This window comes from Macrobrachium nipponense, chromosome 11, assembly GCF_015104395.2.
Source record: "Macrobrachium nipponense isolate FS-2020 chromosome 11, ASM1510439v2, whole genome shotgun sequence".
In the NCBI taxonomy this organism is placed as follows: domain Eukaryota; kingdom Metazoa; phylum Arthropoda; class Malacostraca; order Decapoda; family Palaemonidae; genus Macrobrachium; species Macrobrachium nipponense.
The window spans coordinates 13,378,322-13,386,457 of record NC_061087.1 but is presented as its reverse complement, the minus strand read 5'-3'; the positions used below and the strand labels follow the sequence as shown (position 1 = coordinate 13,386,457).

The following is an 8,136-nucleotide window of genomic DNA, read 5'->3' as shown; positions in this document are numbered from 1 at the left end:
TTTTTTTTAATTCTTAGTTCTGTGGGTTTTCTGGTTTAAAACGTTTCTCAAATGGCAATGAGAAGGTGGAACTTTCTCTTGTTTAGTTCATGGAAGTTTAACTTTTGGTTTCAAAGACTGAAATCCCGAATCAGGCGTGGTCAAATTAATGGATGATGAAGAGTACAATTGTTGTTATTATGTTTTTGAACTCAGAAGATCACTGTTTCCACCGGTTGCAACTCAGAGAGAGAGAGAGAGAGAGAGAGAGAGAGAGAGAGAGAGAAGCGTTTCTTGCTGCATTGGTTTTAGCAATTTTTGAAAAACCTATTCAACCTTGGAATCCGGAAAAATTAATTTGTCTTTCCTTTTTAAAGTCTCCACGAGTTTCATAGTAGTTTTGGCAATTTTCATTATCGTGAACATATTTTACCGGCATTTCCTTTTTCATATATGGCGACTGCCGGCATTCGACAGGAGTGCCCGAGGGGCTGCACAAGACGTTCTGTTCCGGCTATGTTTTTTAATGGAGATGTTGACCTTGGGAAGAGTACAATATACCAGGTAGGCTTTGGAGGAAGGGCTGCTCTTGCACCAGGGGAACCGGGAATTCGTTTTCGTGTGTAAGGACACTGGAGCACAAATGCTCATGAAGAGTTCCATAAGGAAAGCAAACATTAACATTTGCGTCTGTTAAGGAAATTAAAATATCCTCTGTAATTGTTACCAAACTCTTGCAGTCCAGTTCCAAACTTTTTTTTTTCTTTCTTTTAAGGTTACATAAGTTTACGGAGACGCTAAATTCGCGTTTGTAATCCGCCTTCACTTGTTTTACCACACGCGACTCGGGTTGCGGTGGAAACGTGTTCCTTTTTTTTTCAACTTCGTGAAGATCAGCAGTTGTTGTATCATTTTGTCGAGTACATTTGGGTACATGTACTTGAATGAGGAAGTACAAAGCCATGGTCTGTATGAAAAACCTAAAATGACACTGCAGTTGCAAGTTTCATTTCCGTAGTTGCATTGCGGTGTACTTTAATGAGTACTGCATTAAGCCTTCCGTTGTATGCTTCAGGCTACTATATTCATATATGCAGCGCTGAATGATAATTAGTAATAGAGCGTCCTTGGGATTTCCTGGCATGAAAGAATATACCACTGCAACTTGAACTTCAATATGCTTGCTGCGTCTTAGTTTCATGAAGAAACCGGTAAAAAATGCGTCGAAGTGTCCTGGGCGCAATCGAGTTTTCTGTACAACGTATAATGCTCAGATACTTTATAAAACCGTCAGCTCTCCAGTTGCTTACCAGATATGGTGGAGTGAGGTCGCGTCCCATGGCTCCGGAAACACTGCCAGATGCTCGATTCATGGCTAACTTTAACCTTAAATAAAATCAAATCCACTGATAATAGAGGGTAGCAATTAGGTTTATTTGATGATAGGAGGGTAAATGATCAAGATACCAATTTGCAGCCCTCTAGCCACTGTGGTTTTTTTTTAGATCTGTGGGCGGACGGGCAGACAAAGCCTGCACAATAGTTTTCTTTTAACAGAAAACTCGAAAGTGATGTTTCATTCTTAAGGTCCTCCAGTCTTATATTTTGAAGACAATATCCTAAATATGTGTCACTCTTGGTAGATTTCGAAAACCAAGAAATCTGACTTGTACTGATATGGAATATATCCTTTTGCTTTTCAAAATTGTGGTTATGACATTGAAGCAGATTATATCTGTCTTTACTACTATGGTCAATTCAGAGTCCAAGGTCTACGCTGTCATAATATACACGTGGCTTATTCAAGAGCAGTGGTTCCTCTCCCAACTTGCTGACCTTCAACGGTGTACCGCCGAAGGAAGGACAAATAGTTGATCATATGAAACGGTCTGTCACTTCCTGCCTGTTTACTCACTGAGGGGTTAGAGATGTGTATTTATGGTGATAGAAGTTCACTCTCGACGTGGTTCGGAAGTCACGTAAAGCCGTTGGTCCCGTTGCTGAATAACCACTGGTTCCACGCAACGTAAAAACATCATACAAACAAACAAACCTACCTGTGTTTATGAGAGAAGGTGTGTGTTGAAATGTAAATACTAATCCTGAAGACGTGGTTACTGACGTACACAGACGTAATAAGACGAAAGAGAAGGTGTGTGTTGAAATGTAAATACTAATCATGAAGACGTGGTTACTGACGTACACAGACGTAATAAGACGAAAGGAGCCGTGTCCTTCTGTACCTACCTGTGTTGGTTTGACATTTGATGGTCTGCGTTTTGAGGCAGGACTTCATGTAACTTGCGGAAACAAACAAAAAATGAATAGACTGCATATCTTGGTCGTTTACTTTGGAAGACAAACAATAACAGTATCCTTAGTGGTTTGTAGGTTCAGAAGAAGTAGGTGTTCAGATTTGTCAATTGAGTTTTGGATAAAATGCATTTATATAAATGCTCCAGTAGGAACCCTTTGACATTATGTATCTTGGAGCTTGACAAGTCTGAATTACATTTTTCTCACATTTTCTTTATTTATAAGTCGAAATTGCTGTAAACGCAGTGGGAATATTTTATCGTATATTTATCTGGAAAATATAACCCTGTCATTTTGACCTCCTGACCTTGAGTGCAGTGACCTTGACAACACTTTCACTCTGGAAGTATTCAGCGGACCAGCTGCTTGGAAGGCATAAATGATGACTTTACACATCTTACCTCGTCATGTTTGACGAACGACGTCCAGATCATAATGGACAGAGTTGTTATTGTCTTTTCTTTCATCCATCTGGGTAAATGACGACCGTTGTTTATCCCTACTTTTGTTGTGTTCCCTTCACCTTTATATGCAAATGCTCTTCCTAAGCTTGGGCGCGCTCGGCTTCGTGTATTCAAGATTCGTCGTGACCATTTTGTTGATGAACCACCGGTATCATTTCCTGAATTACTGGCGGTTTATAAAGTGTTCCTGAATTATGGCTAATGCCCTTACTGAAGGCTGTTTACAGGCGATACATCTTGTGTCATTTCGTGATTTGCAATGCTGGCAGCGAGGTCGTCGTGTTTTGAAAGGTATGAACAATTCTGATGCTTGGCGTAAACTAGTGCTTAGTTTGGGTTTGGTGTTTGCAACTGCCTTTTCATGCCACGTTATGAGAAATATGAACCCTTAAGAATTCCTGACAGATATAGCGTTTTCATATATAAATGTTATTACAAATGGTGTACGTTTCATGATCGTTCTTGTATTCGTGAACGAATCGACCAGTTCAAGTCTCAAGGCACTTGTATCTGACGAGAATCGCAGAACACGCCATAGTTAATAAAGTTGCACTCATGCCTTCCCAAGCAGAAAGAGCGGCTGTTTGTGTGTCATGGGAGCATGCGCAAGTAAACTTTTAAAGTCAGCGACCTGACCCTTCTCATTGACCCCTTTTCCGACAGTGTCATAACGAAGCCCCCTTAGAGTTCGTTTTATCTCGAGGGGCGTCAAGATAAGACGGACGGGTGACGGTGGAAAGGACGTCGATAAGAATTATCAGGACATAATTTAGTGTTATTGTTTTGTTATCATTTGGGGTACGTCCACAGGAAAAGTTAATAAGAAAATATTCTCGTTTGTTATCTCAGGTTGTACTGTAAAGGTCATGATCAAGTGCAGATAGCCATTGTCATCGTTCTTAAAGTCTCTCTCTCTCTCTCTCTCTCTCTCTCTCTCTCTCTCTCTCTCTCTCTCTCTCTCTCTCTCTCTCTCTCTCTCTCTCTCTCTCCAATATAACCAAGCAAGGCGAATGAGAAATTTTCAGACGAAAACTTAGATGGGGAGTATTGTGATCACATTGCATTGATCAGTGATCTCTTCCATATGCTATATTCCATTTCTGCCGTGGGAGGGCTTGAGATATTTAAAGACCGGCTTTTTATGAAAATTATCCATCTCTTATATTGCCATTACTTTGTCGTTAGTTCAGATGAATGTATATAATATAAAGTTTTTCCCTATGTTAGGGCGTTAGTGAACTTAGGGGTTTCGCCCAGTTTATTTCACAACAAACCACTTTGGGCTCTGCTGTGTTGTAAGTCTTGCATGTCTTAAAACCCTCCACGATGCATATTTTTCATAAGTATATAATTTCTTTTCGAATCTATTTAGGGCACTAACATAAATGCTCCAGTAATCGTGCAGAAATGGCGATAGGTATTGGCAAAGGTGGATGGTCCCAGCGCTTGGGCTTTGGCATAAATTCTACATTCCATTTCCAATTGGCTTTGGCATAAACTCTACATTCCATTTCCAATTCCAGATGGGACGGAATGCTGTAATTAATAACACGATGGCTAGATCATTTGACTGGAGCGGTGGTGCATCATCTCCTGATATTTTGATTTTTTCCATTGAAGGTTATATCTCAAGAAGTGCCTTAATTCTTCCTTCCAATAGCAGTTTTTATGATGTCTGTCTCCGGCCCACGTCACTTTTCACCTTGCGCGCCCTTCGTGTGCATTTGCTTGGACTAGAATTTCGTGTTTTTGTCCCATCACCTCTGGGTTGGGCCTTCCACGTATCCTCGGGGTCTCTTCGTGAAGGGTTGGTCCGAGACCTCGTGTTTGTTGTCTCGTCTGGTTACCGGCTGCTCTGGGATCCGGAGCGTTTGCCAGCGTTAAGGCCAGCTTGATCTAGCACTGCTACGTCTATGCTGGCTGATCCGAGGATTGCAACAGCCTTGGAAGGTTTCCCAGTCATGCTCAGCTTTTCATTTTGTTACAAAAACTTGCATTATTAAAGGAGAGAGCTGGGGTTTTAATAACTGTTAATTCAATTTCTCATGATCGCTGTTTGAAGTATAACCTTCCAGCAGGCATTTTTCCATACTTTTGAATGTATTTATTATTTTTCACGACCTTGTGACCATGGCAGTATGCGTTTTAACTGTTTGAAGTCTTAAATGTAGCTTTTACTTATGCTTACATTAACACAGTCGACTTCCACTGCGTCTTTACCACGAAGGTGGTTTAACTCCAGTGCTCACTTGGGCACAAGTGTGCAGCACTCATGAACTCAAATTCCCAAATGTTTCTGCATAACTCGGTGTACGTTATCATTACACATTCTTTCATGATGATGTCCATACGTGCTCCCAAGCAACACTATTACAGATAAGTTTGCTTCACGATATTTGTCTCAGAGAACTGCAACTAGTCCATGACTGACTGATCTCCGGTGCATATGAATTGTAGAGATCTAAAGTAATTGTATTGTGTTTCGTACCGAATCATGATATATATATATTTATAGATATATAGATATATATATCTATATATATATATATATATATTATAATATATTCTATATTATTAAATTCGTTTTGAGCACTGTCTAACACTCATTGTTCTCTGTCTTTAAATCAAACCCCAAATCTTTGATGACATTTATGCACATAATTACTATTTCCATAATCCTTTTCGCAAAGTTGGCTAGCTCTCCTCTTCTCCTCTTCTCTCTCTCTCTCTCTCTCGCTCTCTCTTCTCTTCTCTCTCTCGTCTCTCTCTCTTCCTCCTTCTCTCTCTCTCTATCTCATCTCTCTCTCTCTCTGCTCTCTCTCTCTCTCTCTCTGAAAACTGAAACGACTGTAGGTAGCTCCCATCACGTAACCCAAGCCATGTCATGACTTGCATTGCCGAGATGATGCCTATAGGAATGGGGTCACCATTCCTCCATCTTCCCATCGAACCGTGGTTACACTTTCTCTTTAGTTGCGTAGGCAGAGTGACGATTTAGAATTCCCCCCCCCCCCCCCCCCCCCACTCATTTTGCTTCCTTTAGGACTAGAGCGGATCCTAGAATCCTGAGGTAAAAAGATGAGAAGAGACCATATGTCCTTATACCTTTCAAGTTTCATTTTTTGGTTTAAATGATGTTGATGTTTGTTTGCAAAACCAACCTTTCACTGTTGTTTCCACTTGATATAAAAGATATTAAAAAATAGTCGTTAGGATGTTTTCGCGAGAAATTTGTTGTTGTTGTTACAGGATGCCTTTCAAATGAAGTTAACGTAAATTGTAATATGCAAGTTTTGCTACATGTTCCGCTGCGTCATGTTCCTTCTGGCATTCCTGGCCCCATTTCATCTAAAAGAACTTGCGAATAGCATCTTGCCGCAGCTTCCAATCTTTTATCTTTATTTGACGTTTTTCATCTCTACTCTACCTTCGACGTCATTGATGCCAGGCAGTTCTTGATCAATCCATCAGCCTCCTACACAATGGAAGCTTGACAGTGTTCATCCGTTTAATTGTTTTTTCTTTCTCCATGAGGGATCCTGAAAGCTCTGCTGCGTTGCCCATTTGGATTTTAGGAGAGCTAATGAAAACTCCTCCCACTTCTTTATGACGAAACCCGTTCCGTACAGTATTGTGAACATACGTTATGTCTAACCAGATTTGTGCTATGAAATCACACGACTGCGACACGGCCCGATGCTTTCAGTGCGACTTTTTTTCTGCATTTTTTCAAATATTTTTATTACGCCTACGTACCCAGTAACAAGTTGCGTTCCTCAAGGTTGTGTTCTTCACATGCCTCCTTTTTATTTATCGTTGGGTTTTTTCAGACGGTGACCTTCATTAGACCTTTTCTTGCACTACCATTGTTTGTTGATTGCATTCTCCTGAAACTTGTCTACATTGTGGCTGTTGTTCATACTTAAAGATTTGTTCTCTATCTTTTGTTTTTTTAATATTATGGGTGGTTTTACGAGAGAGGGCATAGATGCAGTTGAACGTTTCAAGAAATGAGATGGTCTCTAATTCTTCAAAACCCATTTGATCGAGAAAGAAAATATCATCTTCGAATTTTCCACCAAAGTAACTTTTCATCTTCTAGAACTCTGGAACTGTGCTTGGGATGATATTTTCTAGGTCTGTATACCAAGAATCTATGGCTCTTATCATCCTTATCCTGTTGGATTAGTTGATTTTAAGATTTCCTCTTCGTCCCCAATTTAACCCTGATTATGTATGATTTTGTTTACTAACTCTTGTTATGCTTTCTATTAACCGATTCTGCTGTTACATTTTTTTTACTACTTTGAATGTGTATATTGTTCTCTCAATTGCATGCTTTGTTCTCCATTTCGATATAACATACATGAAACATTAATGCTTTCAGTTTATATAGTGTATATATATATATAATATATATATATCATATATATATATATATATATATATATATATATATATATATATCTATATATATATATATATAAAGGTTTCTTTTGCCACGAAGGAAAAAAATGAAAAAGCGAGTTAGCCGAGGACCAAAAGTACTCGGCTAACTCGCTTTTTCATTTTTTTTCCTTCGTGGCAAAAAAAAACTTTATTTATGCATAGCATCACGTTTTATATACTTCGTGATCAAGTTATTCATATATATATATATATGTGTGTGTGTGTGTGTGTGGTGAGTGTGTATGTAGTAATAAATATGCACGTGTGCCCTAAAATTAATATACTTTGCGATTAAAAAATGAAACAAAAACCCCCTGCAGGAGATTGCGAAGCCCTAACCAGTCCTGGACTTGTCCAGTCATTGCAACCACGTCGGGTTTTTTTTTTTTTTTATTTTTTTTTTTTAATGTGAAATGGCATTTTCGCCGTCCAGAGAGACCCTTCCAACTTGTAATGGTATCGAGGAATCTGTTTGTTGGTATTTGTAACGATTGAAAATCGTTTATAATAATTAACTTATAATTCTGTATACGTTGTAAAGTGCAAGGAATTGCATATATGCTATAAAATCTGTATATACGAATTATCCGCCATTTCTCATACAACAGAGAAATTCTTGATGTTACGAGGAGGTATGAGAACTCCGCAGTGCATCGGCTCTTGCTTGTCCTTCTCTTTCCCTAGTGAAGGTCATGACTTCATGACTTCTGTTTTTTTCTATCTTTTTTTCGACTGACTTTGTCGTTCGTAGTGCAACCTTATTTCAAAGGACGAGGCTATTTCTGGCGCTCCCCCGTAATCTTATGACGGCGATTCCTAGAAGCCTATTTTTTTTCTACTTTTTTAGTAGTCCCAACTTTTTAAACTTCGGAAAGTTCTCTATCGTGACCTTTGTTATTCTTTTTTGTTATTCTTTTGTTGTTCGGAG

The 8,136-nt window shown here is 39.2% G+C and overlaps 1 protein-coding gene across 2 annotated transcripts in view; it reads left to right on the top strand.

Moving 5' to 3' along the window:
* Window positions 1-8,136, top strand: part of LOC135225460 (short-chain dehydrogenase/reductase family 16C member 6-like) — a 64,064-nt gene that overhangs the window by 30,764 nt on the left and 25,164 nt on the right. The gene's annotated exons all lie outside the window — the stretch shown is intronic.